We start from the raw sequence: 17,701 nt of genomic DNA, 5'->3' as shown, positions 1-17,701 counted from the left end.
TGATTCTGACGCTACTGAGTCCGCCACGGGCAGGATGAAGCACTCTGGGCACAAAGCCCCCTCCAGAACCAGTGGAGAGATACATCCACTACCTCTGTCCTTGGCAGGATGAAGCAATCTGGGCACAAGGCCCCCTCCAGAACCAGTGGAGAGATACATCCACTACCTTCGTCCTTGGCAGGATGAAGCACTCCCTCCAGAACCAGTGGAGAGGGTTATCCACTTGAGAGACTGTGGATTTGCACTCCCAGGATTGAACAGTGGGCAAACCACCCACCGTAGAGACTTGAGAGTCTGTGGCTTTGCACTCCCCAGGATTGAACAGTGGGCAAACTACCCACTGTAGAGACTTGTGAGACTGTGGCTTTGCACTCCAGAGGATACATCAATGGGCATGGAGCCCCCTCGTGGATCTGGCGTTGTGCACTCAACTGGCTGAGGTGCCCCCCCCTTCCCTTCCCCCTGAGGTGCCTGTTTTATTTCTATCTGATGCCCCTGCAGTGTTCTCTCCGTTTTGATCGGGTATTGAGTGTGGGCCTCACCCATGCCTTTTGGGCCCAGTGATCCACGGACTATGATGGTGGAATCTCTTGGACTTGTGTTCTTGGTGTATATAATTGTATATCATATAAATGTATATATTTGTTTATATTTTAGATTCATGTCTTTGAATACATCCAATTATTCAACTAATTTCCTTTTGTCCTTGCATTCTTCCAGGAGGGTTGGGGGGTGTAACTGTGATGTATCAACAAGTACTTGTGTGTGTGTTGTAGTGGGTGAGGGTGGGGGTGTTGCGTGTGTGTGTCACTGTTTTTTCCCTCCCCCCTCCCCTGTGTCATAGGTGCAGTACTCACCGTGGTCTTCGCCGCCGGCGTTCGTGCTCCTGGTAGAGGAGCAGGAAGATAAAGGCTGGCAGAATTTGGAGCTCCGGTTCCATGGCGTCCTGGTTCCTCAAGGGGTGTGTAGAGGTGAGCGTTTTCCCTGTTTCCGCCGTGTTTTTGTTCGCGGTGAATCCGCCCCTGAAAAGGTGGCGGATTGGTGGGTTGTAATTCTGTGGGCGGTACATTGTCCTCCGCCTGTGTGTTGGCGGTTACCGCTGCGGTGTTTGTTTGTACCGCCGTGGCGGTCGGAGTGTTAAAGTGGCTGTCTATGTTGGCGGTTTCCGCCACGGTGGTAATTCAATTTTTTTTTACTGCCGGCCTGTTGGCAGTTTTACCGCCGCTTTAACACCGACCACCAGGGTTGTAATGACCACCTTAATCTCCTCTAGCCAATCTTTCATCTCACATATCATTTACAAAAACCCACTTAACCCCCACTAATGATCACATCTACCTCCTTCTAATTTAATCTACCACAAAGAAACTGGAGTAAATGCATGAGATTGTTTACTGGGAGCACAAGACTAATTCTGATCACCAACAACAATAACTAGTGGGTTAACCGTATCTTTGCCTTCTGGAGTACCCTGTTACTTGTCATAAAACGCTTCAAAGTCTAATCAGTAGTATTAAGTGCTATATTTATGCAACTACAAAACAGTCTAGGCCAGTGGTTCCCAATCTGTGGTCCGCAGACCCCCAGGGGTTTGTGAAATTCCCAGGGCGTCCGCAGGCCTGGGTCGGCAGGAAGGCACTTCTCCAGCTGGGGCCTTTGCACAGAAATAGGTGCATGTTTTTATATTTAAGACTTTGTGCAGCAGTTTTAAAAGCACTGCAAAGTTCCCTGCACAACCATCAGCTTGCAGGCAAAAATAAAAGCCTCAAGATAACTCTGGTGATTAATGTATCTGCTAGAGAGAGATAGTTTTGTCTATTAGCATTTTTGACTCGTCTAAAGTAGCACAGAAGGTTACTATGCCTGCTGCAAAGAACTTGTATCCTGCAAAGAAAAGTATTTTATGCGCACAGCACAGTGGATTATAGCATTTGTCCCAGAAATATTTTTGTTACTATGCAGTTCATAAGTTACAATTGTAATTTAGCACAGTGAGCTATGAAATGACATCAAAGAGCTGCATGCAAACTGCATGGCACAAATTAGTTTTTTTTTTTTCCAGTGTTTTGTTATCATTGTGCAGCTAAAAAAAAAAAAGGCTTTCTTGCCTAGAAATACATTCTTGTTATTAAAGTCACTGCTACCCACTGTATTATGTCCTCAATCCTGGGTTTGTGCTTCTCCAGACTAAGCACTCTTAGAAAATGCCTACCAGTGTAGATGACATGTGAATTCTACACCTTGTAGTCCCCTGTAAAGTGCTCCAACACATCTGAAGTAATTCCAGTATTTGTTTGTTGTGTCCTTGTTTGTGTATTTTTTGTGAATTACTTTTTGAATGTTTGAAATTTTAATTATACACATTGTTTGGGGGTCCCGGGCTTCCAGTAGTGATTCAGTGGGGTTCCGCAGGAGTCAACCCTAGTCTAGGCTAAATGTGCCCTGATGCTTTAGGAGGCTCTGCTGATATTTTCCAGCGATGTCACCACAAGTCATGAAGAGATGCAGACACCAGTGAGCTGCGTGGAGAGGTGCAGGAGGAAGGGTGGAGGACGAGCTATATATCTACAGGACCTTAAGTTAGACATTATTAGGGACGAGAGTTGGAGTATCACCAGGTGGGTTCAGGTCTGTGGAGAGGGATCTCTGTCATAGGATGGAGGAGCTATGCCTTGCTTAGAGGAGCTGTGCTCCGTATGGTGGAGCTATGCTGTGTTAGTAGTCTTCCTGTACCAATCACAAGGTCGCAAGACAGTTTACAACGAAGACACATATGGAATTCTTAGCATAGTCTATAACAATGCATCTCTCTATACAGTTAGTTGGCCTCTCAGGTATGTGATGTACATTTTAAAACAAGCAGTGGCATGGATAATAGGTCTCACCTATACAAGAGCTATTGGCTTTGGGAATGTTTTTAGCCATATTGTCCACCAGTGTGGTTGCAGTTCAGCATGATTAAAAGTTAGTGGGGTAGAGTGGGGTGGAGCAGGGTGGGTTGGATTGGGGTAGACTGAGGTAGAGTTGAGTGTGGTATATTGAGGTTGCATGGGGGTAGACTATGATAGATTATAGTAAAGTGGGGTAGATTTAAGAGGAGTAGATTGGAGTGGGGTAGACTGGGGAAGAGTGTGATGGGGTTGATAGGAGTGGAGCGTTTGGAGTGGGGTAGATTGAGGTAGAGTGGATTCGGGAAGATTGGGGTAGACTGGATTGGGGCAGAGAAAGACAGATTGGAGTGGGGAGATTGGGGTAGTGTGGGGTGGAATGAAGTGGAGTAGATTTGGGCAGGGTAGACTGGTGTAGATTGTATTAGGGTGAAGTGAGATAGATTGGACTGGGGTATATTGGGGGAGAGTGGAGTGGTGTAAAGTGGGGTAGAGTGAGGTGAGAGATTGGGGTAGAGTGGAGTGAGGTAGACTGGTGTTGAATGGGGTAGAGTGGGGTACATTAGAATGGGGTGGATTGTAGTGGGGTAGGGTACGGTAGTTTGGAGTGGGTCAGAGGGGGTAGATTGAAGTGTGGCAGAGTGTGGTAGATCAGAGTGGGCTAGATTGGTGTAGATTGGGGTGGGGGTAGAGTGTGATAGATTGGGGAGAGGTAGATTGAGTAGAGTGGGGTAAATTGTGGTAGACTGGAGTGGAATGGAGAGGTAAATACTGGTGTGGGATAGATTGGTGTAGATTGTATTGGACTGAAGTGAGATAGATTGGAGTTGGATAGATTGGTTAGAGTGGAATGGGGCAGAGTGGGGTAGTGTGGAGTGGGTGTTGTGGGGTAGAATAGAGTGGGGTAGATTGTAGTGGGGTAGATTGCAGTGGAGTGGGATAGATTGGAACGGGGTAGGGTGGTGCAGGGTGAATGGGTTAAAGTGGGATACAATGGAGTGTGGCACAGTGGTGTAGATTAGAATGGGGCAGATTAGGGAAGACTGGAGTGGGGTAGATTGGTCTTCAGTGGGGTAGAATAGAGTGGGGTAGATTGGGAAGGGTTGAATGTGGTAAAGTGGGACAAATTGGAGTGGAGTGGGAAATATAGGAAAGGAGTATACTGAGGCAGAATGGAGTGGGGTAGAGTGGAGTGGGGTAGAGTGGAGTAGGGTAGATTAAATTGAGGTAGGCTTGAGTGCAGCACATTATGGTAGGGAGGGGTAGTGAAGTGGGATAAACTGCGGTACAGTAGAGTGGGATACAGTGGGATACAGTGCAGTGTGGTAGGTTGGGGTAGAGAGGAGTGGAGTAGAGCGTGGTAGAGTGGAGTTGGGTAGATTGGTGTAGAATGGAGTGGGGTAGATTGAAATACAGTGGGGTAGATTGGAGTGGACTGGAGTGGGGTAGACGGGCATAGAGTGTGTAGAGAAGTGTAGAATGGAGTGCAGTAAATCAGTGTAAATTTTACTGGAGTGGATTTTAGTGTGCTATATTTGAGTGGGGTAGAATTGGGTCAAAGGGGTAAACTGGGGTAGGGAGGAGTAGAGTAGATGGAGGCAGAGGGGAGTGGGCTAGAGTGTGGTATATTATAGTTGGATGGACTTTGTGAGTGCAAGGGAGCGGGGTGTTGTTGCAGGTGTAGTGAGTGTTGGGTGTGGATAAGTGCATGGAAATATGCAGGAACCACATGAGACTGGGGGTAGAATGGAGTAGGGTAAAGTGAAGTCGGGTAGATTTGGGTACAGTGGGGTAGCTTGTGGTACATGTAGATTGGAGTGGAGTGGGGTAACTTGTAATGGAGCGGGGTAGACTGTAGTGGAGAGGGGCAGACTGGGGTGGAGTGAGGTATATTATATTGGGGTAGAATGGGGTAGACTGGAGTGGGGTAGATATGTGTAGACTGTAGTGGAATGAAGTGGGGTAGATTGGGGTGGAGTGGACTGGGGTAAAATGTGGTAGAAGAGAGTAGGGTAGATTGGGTAGAAGAGAGTAGGGTAAATTGGGGAAGAGCGAGGTGGGCTAGACTGGGTAGAGTCAAATGGAGTAGTGCAGAGTAGAGCGGGGTAGACTGGGGTACATTAGAGTGGGGTGAATGGGGTAGAGTGGAGTAGTTTGGTGTGTAATTGAGTTGAACAGAGTGGAGTAGGGATACAGTGGGATACACTGCAGTGGGGTAGATTAGGGTAGAATGGAGTGAGGAAGACAGGGGTAGTGTGTTGTGGGGTACACTGCAGTGGAGTGGGGTAGATTAGCGTGGAGTGGAGTTGGGAAGATTGGGGTAGAGTGGAATGGGATAGACTGAGGTGGAGTGGAATAGAATGGGGTAGATTGGGGGTCATTGGGATAGACTTTAGTGGAGTAGGCCAGGGCATGGGGGTAGATTAGAGTGGTGTAGATTGTATTGGAGTGAAGAGGGTAGATTAGAATGGGATAGATTGTGGTAGAGTGGAGTAGATTGGATTGTGGTGACGTGGGGTAGATTGGGGGTGTGGTAGATTGGGGTAGAGGAGTGGTGTAGTCTAAAGTGGGGTGGATTGGAGGGCAGTGGGTTACGGTAGAGTACAGTAGATTGGAGTGGACTGTAGTGGAGTGAAGTGGGTTAATGGGGTAGAATGGAGTAGAGTAGATTGAGGTAGAATGGAGTAGAGTGAGGTGGAATGGGGTAGAAAGGGTGGGGTAGACTGAAATGGAGTATACTGGGGTAAAGTGGAGTGGGGCAGAGGTGGATAGATTGGTGTAGACTGCAGTGAGTAGATTTTAGTGGGTAGATTGGAGTGGGGTATAATTAAGTTGAAGGGGTTGATTGGAGTGTGGTAGATTGAGATAGAGTGGAGTGGGTTAGATTTGGATGGAGTGGAGGGGTAGATTGGGGTGGGGTGGGGTGGAGTACAGTAAGGTAGCTTGTACACTGAAGTGGAGTAGATTGGAGTATGGTAGTTTTTAGTGTAGTTGAGTGGGGTAGACTAGGGTAGAGTCGGGTGGTGGTAGAGTGAGGTGGAATGAGGAATAGTGGGTACGTAGATTGGAATGGTGTAGATTGGAGTAGGGTAGTTTGTCGTGTAGTTAAGTGGGGTAGATTGGAGAGGGGTACACTGGCGTAGAGTGAGTCGACTGGTATAGAGTTGAGTGGACTAGATTGGAGTGGGGAGGAGTGTACAGAATGTAGTGGAGTGAAGTGGGGTAGATTGTAGTAGAACTGAGTGGGTTTGATGGAGTGGAGTGGTAGAATGGAGTTGGGTAGATTGGGGCACAGTGGAAGGGGTAGATTGTGATAGAGTGGAGTGATGTACAGTAGGATAGCTTGGTGTACTTCGGTGTAGACTGGCGTGGCAAAAGTTGGAGAGGGGTTGTTGGAAACTGGGTCTCAAGTTGGCAGTCAGTTTACGCCCTGTCCAAGTAGGGACCTTCACTCTAGTCAGGGTAAGGGAGATACTCAGCTCAGATAACCCCTGCTCTCCCCCTTGGTGGCTTGGCAGAAGGAGTCAGGCTTATCTCAGAAGCAATGTGTAAAGCATTTGCACATAACACGTTTGCACGTAATACAGTGAAAACACTACCAAAGGACACCACACCAGTTTAAGAAAAATAGAAAATATGTATCTGTGTAAAACAAGACCAAAACGAGAAAAATCCAACATACAGTAATAAAGATATGTATTTTGTAAGAATTACTTAAAAATACAGTTCCTTGAAGTCGATAGCTCCGTCTGGGGTTATCACAGCACCATGAACAACAAATCCAACAGTTCAGACCGACCATGGGATCACGGGCCAGCTACGGTGTCGGAAAGACCCACAAACAGTACCTCGAAAATGTAGGGAGTCGTGTTCCTAACGATGAGATCCAGCATGCGGCGTCGGCAGATGTTGGTGCAGGGGTCATCAGGCCCTAGAAGTCACATACGTTGCAGATCGAACCCCAAGCCGATGACGAAGTCAGAGGTGCTGGCATGGATAATGTCAGGGATGCGGTGCGAAGTGGGAAAATGAGTAGTGCAGTGTCCACAGGCCGCTCGGTGATGGCGTTCTGCAGTGTCAGTGAGAACAGGGCTGCGGTGTGAGGCAGGATGGTGCGATGTGCGGTATCTACAGGTTGTGGTGCAGGCCGCGTCGTCATTGCTGAAACTCTGTCATCTGTAGGCCCAAGGCGGCTGTACATCGCAGGGCGGGCTCACAGGCCGTGATGCAGACAGGGGTGTCCAATAACGATGCTGGAGTTGATGGAACTGGCGTCAGTGGACCGGGGCTGCGGTGCGAGAAGGTGTTTTGTGAACCACACAAGCGGTGTCCTCAGTCCATGGTGCAGTCAGAAGCATTGGTGTCAGTGTAGAGCTAGACGATGTGGAGTGCGAGGCCCACAAGTCACAGTGCTAGCAGAGGTTCAGTGATGGCATCAAGTGTCGGTGAGACCAGAGTTTTGGTGTGAAGCGGGGCTCTGTGTGTCACCGTCAGGTCAAAGTGCAGTCAGCAGTGTCCTTTACGGTGTGGTGGTTTTTCTTCTGTTGCAGCACAAAACACACTGCCCCCAGTGCTGTAGGCAGATGAACCTGAAGTCTTTGCTATCCCTGAGACTTCCAACAGAAGGTAAGCTCTACTTCAAGCCATGGGAGACTGCTCTTGGCCCCTGGAGGCGCCCTTTCACTCGCCCAGCCATTGCCAATTGAGGCATTCGGGAGCACTACATAGCGCTGGCAACATCCCTCCGGCATGGGACACGCTTGCTGTTAGAAGAGAGACTCAGTATCCCAGACTGCTCTTGGCCCTTGGAGGCGGGCCTTCACTCACCCAGCTGCTCGCACTTGAGGTATTCAGGAGTGCTATATAGCGCTGGCAACATCCCCGTGGCACGTGACGCGCCCGGGCCAAGGGCAGGCCCATCATCACCCATCGGAGGCTGGGCTGGCCCACCCTCCTAACACCTTTGTGAGGAAATCAAAGCTACTGTTCACGGCCTGTGTACGCTCCTATGGGATTGGAGTGACATTGCCCTCACTTGGCTAACCAAGGAAAATGTATTTACGGTATTGCATATGGGCAAAGGGAAGGGTGGGGCAGGCTTTGTTAAAAATAAAACTCACAAAACCCTGAAGAATGCAGGGGATAATTGCGTGTTGGAAAGGACTGAATCTTTTGGTTCAATGCAAGGAAATACTCACTTCTCCCTTAGAAAATGTTCCCTCTCCTGAGCGTCCTTTCAAAAACCCAGTGGTTAACTACAAGAAAATTCCCAATATGTTTAAAAAGTGGGAGATGCAGGGTTCGGTGCCAGATGGGGATGCTGGGGTGGATCAAGTTGCTGCCCGCTTAACATCGTCCAGGGCTGATGTGGTGCAGTCCGCCAGTATCAATGTTTTGCCTTGCAGCAATTGTTTCAGCCTTCTAACTGTTATCTCAGAACAACATAGCAAATCTGTTATAGAGGCTCCTACAGATGTGATTACTAATACAAATGTTTCTTTTAATCTGGCTCAGTTGCAGTATGTTTCCCATATACACAAACCAAAGCCAAGGTGGTTGAGCTTAAATCTATTGTAACCACCTTAATTTTTATTCTTAAGGCAATGCCTTCCCATATTCTCTCGCTACTTGTACGTCTGCATGAGGGCAATTATGCACGCATTAAGTGGGGTGACCAGGGTCAGTTAACTGACAAGATCTCACTGTCCAGGGGAGTACGTCAAGGTTGCATACTGGCACCCACCTTATTTTCACTATTCACCAACGATATTGTTCCTTTTCTGGCGCAGGTTGATGTAGGAAGAATAGGAATACATCACATACAAACAAACATAAGTTCCCAAATCCCAATACAAACATTTTAGGCTATACAGTTGTAAACCAATGTAAGTAGTGAAAGGCTTAATACATGACATTTTAAAAAAAGACAGACTGTGGGATCAATAGAAAAGGCAGGTCATATTTAGGACAAACAAACACTTATTACTTAGGAAACATATACACATGCTGCATTGTTAAGTTAGCTGTGCTGAAACACATAAGAGGCCCAAGCCACATTAGAATGAGAGTTTTTCTTTAAAGCTGCACCAACTGTTGCTTTCAAAATGTTCACTTAGCATGAACAGGGTGGAACAGAAGGGTGTATCCTTCCTTAGCACAGGGGTCCTAAAAACCACAAGTCATTCATATCGTGTTAAGGGGAACTGTGTAAAGGGTCAGATAAGTATTTGCAAGGGAGGGCTACCATGAGCAGCACGCAACATATAATCTCTTGTTGTGCAGAAAGATAGATATGGTGAATGACGTCAGTGTAACTTGCCCACCCATGAGGCCAACAAGTGCAAGTGCTTCTTTCCAGAGGCACCTCATTATCTTATCCGTACTGCTTGTAGTTGCTTACGTAAATGCTGAACTCTTGACCACAGTTTTTTGTGGTTTTTACAGTATAAATGCTACTGGTGTTTGAACCAGAACTTTGAACTTCAGTCATGGCCTCTATGTGAGACTGCCTGTTGTTCCCAGCTGAAAATCGATTAAACCTATATTATTGTGTCAAAATGATTTGTTTTATTTTATTAACAGATTTCCCTCTAACAAGGTAGAGACAGATGGTCCATCTTTAGGGAAAGATACATTTCCGGTCCTCTTACTGGCGGATGACACTCTGCTGATCTCCAAGACCCCGAGTGGTTTACAGAAACTCCAAACACATTTTGAAGAGTTCTGTTTTACTCATGGGCTGAAGCTCAACACGTAAAAAACTAAATTTTGTTGTCATTTAAACTTCTCAAATCTTTCAAAGGGAACACTGTACTAAGAGGCATTCCACTTGAGATGGTGAAATCTTTCACCTATTTAGGATTAACGATCTCGGAGAATATGTCCTGGAAGCCAGACACACATCTAAGGTGGCACTGAAACAAAAGCAGATTACCGGGTACTAATTAAGGAGTTTGCTGCCTCGTATAGCAAACCCATTCGCCCGGCCCTTCAGGTCTATGAGGCTGAGGCCACGGGTTCTGCCCTTAATGGTGCGTAGCTTTGGGGATATTCTAATGCTCAAGAATTATCCTCAATAGAAAATAATTTTGTGAGGAATCTTGCCTCCCTTCCACAGAGCACCCGGTTGATCCCTCTTTTTAAGGACCTGGGGATTAAAGGGATAGAGTCCAAAGTGCATTTGCGACCTCCTTTGGAGGCGGCTGTGGACTACACTGGAGCTAGCCCACTATGTTGTAGCTCTCCAGGCTGTGCTGAAAGGCGATCACTTTTCTAGTTCCCTTTGCTTAAGTGTCAAAGACACGTGTAACTGCTTGGTCTGCGTGAGCTCTGTAACTCTCCAGAGGTTGTCCCATTTCCTTCTAAGAGCGACTTAAAAAAGCGCTACTGGATGGTGGAAGATTCTGTTGAGTTGCGTGGTGCTGTTCGTTCTAAGTTGTAATGTGATTTTTAATGATTTTAAAGATGTGAGTAGATATGAGGCATTTTGGGATGTGATCCTGGCTCCTCATGGCAGAAAGCTTTATTTCCGTTTCGTCTGGGGTTTCTGCCATTAAGATCCTTTACTTGTAAGTGGTCAATTTGGGCGAGCGACTGCTTGTCCAGCATGCAATGCTCCCCCTGAAAACTTATCCCATGTTTTATTTGCCTGTCCAGCCTACACAGTGCCTCGCAGGAAATGGCTTGCCCCTGCCTGTAGTTTCATAGGTGTTCACAGCTACTTAATCGCTCTCCCAATCCTTAGAAAGGACACCCAACAGCCTTTAGCCGTTTCCGTTGCTAAGTTTCTTGGAGCCATGTGGCTTCTCAGGACAAACATTTTACTTTCACCTGCAGAGGCTGGACACCGCAACGGTGCCCCCTGAACTTACTGTTTTACTTTTTTAAGTTAACATGCCTATAGGGGGTGTACCATCGTCATAGATTTTATTTATGTTTTAATTTATTTGTTTGCAATTAGCTTGTTTGTTATTGTCATATTTATATTTTTTGTATGTGTATTGTTGTACTTTCATGTGCCTGGTGGCCGAAATAAAGTTTTAAGAAAGAAAGAAATGGCCTTCTGAGTACTACAACCGCTTCTCAGCTTACCTTGCCTGCAGGCTTGTCGATTTTTAGAATGAAGCACTCACTACAGGTACACTCCGTGCTTCACTACAGGAATGTCTAATATCCTCCTTGAAACTTGACAGAAATCCTACTCTTTTCTCTTCTTATCGGTCCGAAGCCATCTTGGGCATTGATTATAAGATACTTGGTAAGGGGCTGGCCGAACGCTATGTCCAGATATTACCCAACATTGTATAGCTAGTCCAAAATGGTTTCCTCCCGGGCTGCAGCACGTCCAACAATATCAGATGCCTCTTTCACATCATGGATCCGGCCGCCCTCTGTTATCCACAAGTGGCATGTCTCATGGAAGGCCAAAGATTCTTTATCTTGGGGTGGCAGGTCTTTGTCAGCATCTCCTGGCATACACAACCACAGGCGCACGAGTAGGCTGCCTGATCTCACCCCCTTTTCCATCAACCAGGGGAACTCGACAGGGCTGCCCCATTTCCATTTCATCATAGCTATGGAGCCACTGGCTCACCATCTTGAGCTAGAGGACCATCATTGGGTTGCCTCTCTAGATGATACCATTCAGGCAGTATCATGGTATGCTGACGACCTGTTATTACACCTTCATGATGTGGCCACCGACGTGGACTTGATTTCTTAGTTTTTCCAGTGCTTCAAAGAGGTAGCTGTCTTAGGGTCAATTGTGTGGGGGGGGGGGGAGGGGGGGGTGGAGTTATGTGTGCAGGAAAATGGCTCCCTGTTGCAGTTACCCCCCTCTTTTTGCCTGATATTGATGCTGACTTGACTAAGAAGTGTGCTGGGACCCTGCTAACCAGGCCCAAGCACCAAATCAAATCAAATCATTAACATTTATAAAGCGCGCTACTCACCCGTGCGGGTCTCAAGGCGCTAGGGGAAAGAGGGGGTTACTGCTGCTCGAAAAGCCAGGTCTTTAGGAGTCTCCGGAAAGCGGAGTGGTCCTGGGTGGTCCTGAGGCTGATGGGGAGGGAGTTCCAGGTTCTGGCCGCCAGGAAGGAGAAAGATCTCCCACCCGCCGTGGAGCGGCAGATGCGAGGGACGGAAGCGAGTGCGAGGCCAGAGGAACGGAGGAGGCGGGTGGGGACGTAGAAGCTGAGGCGTCGGTTGAGGTATTCCGGTCCCTTGTCGTGGAGGGCTTTGTGTGCGTGGGTGAGAAGTCGAAAGGTGATCCTTTTGCTGACTGGGAGCCAATGCAGGTGTGCGGAGATGTGGCTGTTGCGGGGTACGTCGAGGATGAGGCGGGCCGAGGCGCTTTGAATGCGTTGCAGGCGATTTTGGAGTTTGGCTGTGGTCCCAGCGTAGAGGGTGTTGCCGTAGTCCAGGCGGCTCGTGACGAGGGCGTGGGTCACGGTTTTTCTAGTGTCGGCGGGGATCCAGCGGAAGATCTTGCAGAGCATGTGGAGGGTGAGGAAGCAGGCGGAGGACACGGCGTTGACTTGCTTGGTCATGGTGAGAAGAAGGTCCAAGATGAAGCCGAGGTTGCGGGCGTGGTCTGCGGGGGCCGGTGCGGTGCCGAGGGCCATGGACCACCAGGAGTCGTCCCAGGCGGACGGGGTGTTGCCGAGGATGAGGACTTCCGTTTTTTCAGAGTTCAGCTTTAGGCGGCTGAGCCTCATCCAATCTGCGACGTCCTTCATACCCTCTTGTAGGTTGGTCTTGGAGCTGGCGGGGTCCTTGGTGAGGGAGAGTATAAGTTGGGTGTCGTCGGCGTAGGAGGTGATGATGATGTCGTGCTTGCGTACGATGTTGGCGAGGGGGCTCATGTAGACATTGAAGAGTGTCGGGCTGAGTGATGAGCCTTGAGGTACGCCGCAGATGATCTCGGTGGGTACTGAGCGAAACGGAGGGAGGTAAACTCTTTGGGAACGGTTTGAGAGTAAGGAGGCGATCCCGTCCAGGGCCTGGCCTTGGATCCCGGTGGAGCGGAGGCGGGTGATTAGGGTGCGGTGACAGACGGTGTCGAAGATAGCCGAAAGGTCGAGGAGAATGAGGGTGACTGTTTCACCATTGTCCATCAGGGTTCTGATGTCGTCTGTGACTGAGATGAGGGCGGTTTCCGTGCTGTGGTTGGTTCGGAATCCGGTTTGTGAAGGGTCGAGCAGGTTGTTGTTTTCCAGGAAGGTGGTCAGCTGTTTGTTGACGGTCTACTCTATTACCTTGGCTGGGAAAGGCAGGAGAGCGATGGGGCGGAAGTTTTTCAGGTCGCTCGGGTCAGCCGTAGGTTTCTTTAGTAGGGCGTTGACTTCGGCGTGTTTCCAGCATTCGGGGAAGGTAGCAGAAGAAAAAGAAGAGTTGATGACGGCCTGGAGGTGCGGGCGATGATGTCGTCGGCTTTGTTAAAGATGAAGTGAGGGCAGGGGTCCGAAGGGGCGCCGGAGTGGATAGAGTTCATGGTGGATTTGGTTTCTTCAGTGTTGATGTGGGTCCAGTTGTTGAGGGTGATGGTCGGGGGTGCGGGTTCGGTGGTGTTTCGTTGGGTCTGGTGTCCGAAGCTGTCGTGAAGGTCGCTGATCTTGCGGTGGAAGAAGGTGGCGAGGGATTCGCACAAATCCTGTGAGGGCGTGACGGCGTTGGCATTGGAGAACTCCTTGACGATGCTGAAGAGTTCTCTGCTGCTGTGGCTGTTTTTGCAGTGTTCTTTCACTAAAAATGTACCATTGTTTCCACAATTGGCACACCCCTGGCACACAGATAAGTCCCTTGTAAAAAGTACCAGTGGTATCATGGGCCCTGTGACCAGGGAAGGTCCCTAAGGGCTGCAGCATGTGTTCTGCCACCCTAAGGGACCCCTCACCTAACACATGCACACAGCCATTGCAGATTGCGTGTGTTGGTTGGGAGAAAAAGGCAACGTCGACAAGGCATCCCCCTCAGGATGCCATGCACACAAAATACTGCCTGTGGCATATGTAAGTCACCCCTCTAGCAGGCCTTAAAGCCCTAAGGCAGGGTGCACTATACCACAGGTGAGGGCATAGCTGCATGAGCAATATGCCCCTACAGCGTTTAAGTCTATTCTTAGACATTGTATGTACAGTGTGGCCATATTAAGTATATGGTCTGGGAGTTTGTCAAAACAAACTCCACAGTTCCATAATGGCTACATTGAACACTGGGAAGTTTGGGATCAAACTTCTCAGAATGATAAACCCACACTGATGCCAGTGTTGCATTTATTTAAAAAAATGCACACACAGAGTATCTTAGAGATGCACCCTGTATTTTACCCAATCCTTCAGTGCAGGACTGACTGGTCTGTGCCAGCCTGCCATTGAGACTAGTTTCTGACGCCATGGGGTGAGAGCCTTCGTGCTCTCTGAGGCCAGAAACAAAGCCTGCAATGGGTGGAGGTGCTTCATACCGTCCCTCTGCAGGAACTGTAACACCTAGCAGTGAGCCTCAAAGGCTCAGGCTTCATGTTACAATGCCCCAGAGCACTCCAGCTAGTATAGAAGCCCAGCCCCCGGATAAAGCCCCACTTTTGGCGGCAAGCACGGAGGAGATAATGAGAAAAAAAATGAGTCACCCTCCAGCCAGGACAGCCAAGGTGTCCTGAGCTCAGGTAACCCCTTCCTTAGGAAATCCTCCATCTTGTTTTGGAGGACTCCGCCCAATAAGATTAGGGATGTGCCTCACTCCCCACAGGGAGGAGGCAAAAAGAGGGTGTACCCACCCTCAAGAACAGTAGCCATTGGCTACTGCCCCCTAGACCTAAACACAACCCTAAATTCAGTATTTAGGGGCGACCCTGAACCCAGGAAAGGAGATTCCCGCAACCTACAACAAGAAGGACTGCTGACCTGAAAGCCCCGCAAAGATGACGGAGACAACAACTGACTTGGCCCCAGCCCTACCGGCCAGTCTCCAGACTCAAAGAACCTGCACAGCAACACATCCAGCGGGACCAGCAACCTCTGAGGATTCAGAGGACTAACCTGCACCTAAAGGATCAAGAACATCCTGAGGACAACGGCTCTGTCTAGAAACAGCAACTTTAAAGAGACTCTCCCTTCCCGCCAGAAGCGTCAGTCTTCACACTCTGCACCTGACGCCCCGGCACGAGTTTGGAGAAACAAACACTGCAGAGAGGACTCCCAGGCGAATCCAATGACGTGGACACCCTGAGTCGACCTCCCTGCACCCCCACAACAACGCCTGCAGAGAGGATCCAGAGGCTCCCCCTGACCGCGACTGCCTGGTAACAAAGGAACCCAACGCCTGGACCAAGCACTGCACCCGCAGCCCCCAGGACCGAGAGGAACCACCTACCAGTGCAGGAGTGACCAGCAGGTGGCCCTCATCCTAGCCCAGTCGGTGGCTGGCCTAAGAAGCCCCACTGTGCCCTGCCTGCTTCGCCAGAGTGACCCCTGGGTCCCTCCATTGTTCTTAATATGACACCTACTTGGCACACTGCACCCGGCCACCCCTGTGCCGCTGAGGGTGTGTTTTGTGTGCTTGTGTGTGTCCCCCCAGTGCTCTACAAAACCCCCCTGGTCTGCTCCCCGAGGACGCAGGTACTTACCGGCTAGCAGACAAGAACCAGAGCACCCCTGTTCTCCATAGCCGCCTTTGTGTTTGGGCCCTCCTTTGACCTCTGCAACTGACCGGCCCTGTGTTGCTGGTGTTGTGGCTTTGGGGTTGCCTTGAACCCCCCAACGTTGGGCTGCCTATGTCCAGGAGACTGACTGTGTAAGTGCTTTACTTACCTGAGAAACTAACGTTTACTTCCCTCCCCCAGGAACTGGTGATTTTTTGCAGTGTCCACTTTTAAAATAGCTATTTGCCATTTTAACCCAAACTGTGTGTACTACTGTTTTAAATCAAAGTTCTATACTTACCTGTGTGAAGTACCTTGCATTTTATGTACTTTCCTCAAATTTGAATCTTGTGGTTCCAAAAATAAATTAAGAAAAGATATTTTTCTATATAAAAATCTATTGGCCTGGAGTTAAGTCTTTGAGTGTGTGTTCCTCATTTATTGCCTGTGTGTGTACAACAAATGCTTAATACTATCCTCTGATAAGCCTACTGCTCGACCACACTACCACAAAATAGAGCATTAGTATTATCTAATTTTGCCACTATCAACCTCTAAGGGGAACCCTTGGACTCTGTGCACACTATCTCTCGCTTTGAGATAGTATATACAGAGTCAACGGTGGGCTGCCTATGCCCAGGAGACTCACTGTGTAAGTGCTTTACTTACCTGAGAAACTAACGTTTACTTCCCTCCCCCAGGAACTGGTGATTTTTTGCAGTGTCCACTTTTAAAATAGCTATTTGCCATTTTAACCCAAACTGTGTGTACTACTGTTTTAAATCAAAGTTCTATACTTACCTGTGTGAAGTACCTTGCATTTTATGTACTTACCTCAAATTTGAATCTTGAGGTTCCAAAAATAAATTAAGAAAATATATTTTTCTATATAAAAACCTATTGGCCTGGAGTTAAGTCTTTGAGTGTGTGTTCCTCATTTATTGCCTGTGTGTGTACAACAAATGCTTAACACTACCCTCTGATAAGCCTACTGCTCGACCACACTACCACAAAATAGAGCATTAGTATTATCTAATTTTGACACTATCAACCTCTAAGGGGAATCCTTGGACTCTGTGCACACTATCTCTCACTTTGAGATAGTATATACAGAATCAACTTCCTACAATGTGTTTTTCCTTTCCGGCGGGATCAATCAATCAATCAGGAACCTGTAACTCGTACTACTGACTTGTGAGGGTCTCAAGGCACTGAGGAAGGGGGGAGGAAGAGGTGAGAGGGGTGCTGCTACTGCTCGAATAGCCAGATCTTAAGAAGTTTCCTGAAGGTAAGGAGGTCTTTGGTCTGGCGCAGGTGGGTGGGAAGAGTGTTCCACGTTTTGGCGGCAAGGTGCGAGAATGATCTATCACCGGTTGTAGTTCTGCGGACGGTTGCAAGGGCGAGGTTGGCAGAGCGGAGATTTCGGGTCAGGGTGTAGGAGAGCCGTCTGTTGAGGTATTCTGGTCTGGTGTTGTGCAGTGCTTTGTGATGCACCCCCAAAGGCCATAAGCCTAGGTGGAGAGCCTTTAACCTGAATGACTGTGGTGGTCAGGTACTTTTGCATTAGATTATATCATCTGCAGCAGGATCTATTTGAGGGCAACTTGCACTGAGAGTTTACGGCCCTCACGTCCCAAACATGCTTCTGAAGCGATTGCCACTCGCCCTCACAGGCAACATCACACTTTTTCAGATGATTGTCCTCTCCCGCCTTCTCTAGTTCATCAAGGTACTGGTATTCCCTCAAAAGACAATTCTTTCAGGTCCTAGATCAGATGTTGGGGGCTTTACTGTGGGATAGTAAATGACACAGGGTGGCCAGTAATAAACTAGTAACCTGTGGGACAGGATAGATTTGGGTGCCCATATTTTCAGTCCTACTACCTGCCAACACAGCTTCAGTGGGTATCCCAGTGTTTGGCAGGTGTGAACTTATATGAGATGAGTGCTGAGACGGGCCTCTTCCCCTGCATATTCTCTGCCAACTACAGTTCCCTACTGTTAACTTCCACTGCCCCTGGCTCGTTTATGTGTGGGCGGCCTGGAAGTACCTCACAAGAGTCACCCAACTCACCAGATGGGTACTCCACTACTGCCCAGTTATCACTCTCCAGGATCTCCCAGGATCCCTGGGACACTTTACAGCCAACCAACTGACAGCGTGACACAATCGCTC

This window comes from Pleurodeles waltl, chromosome 5 (assembly GCF_031143425.1).
Source record: "Pleurodeles waltl isolate 20211129_DDA chromosome 5, aPleWal1.hap1.20221129, whole genome shotgun sequence".
Classification (NCBI taxonomy): domain Eukaryota; kingdom Metazoa; phylum Chordata; class Amphibia; order Caudata; family Salamandridae; genus Pleurodeles; species Pleurodeles waltl.
This window is presented reverse-complemented; position numbering follows the sequence as displayed.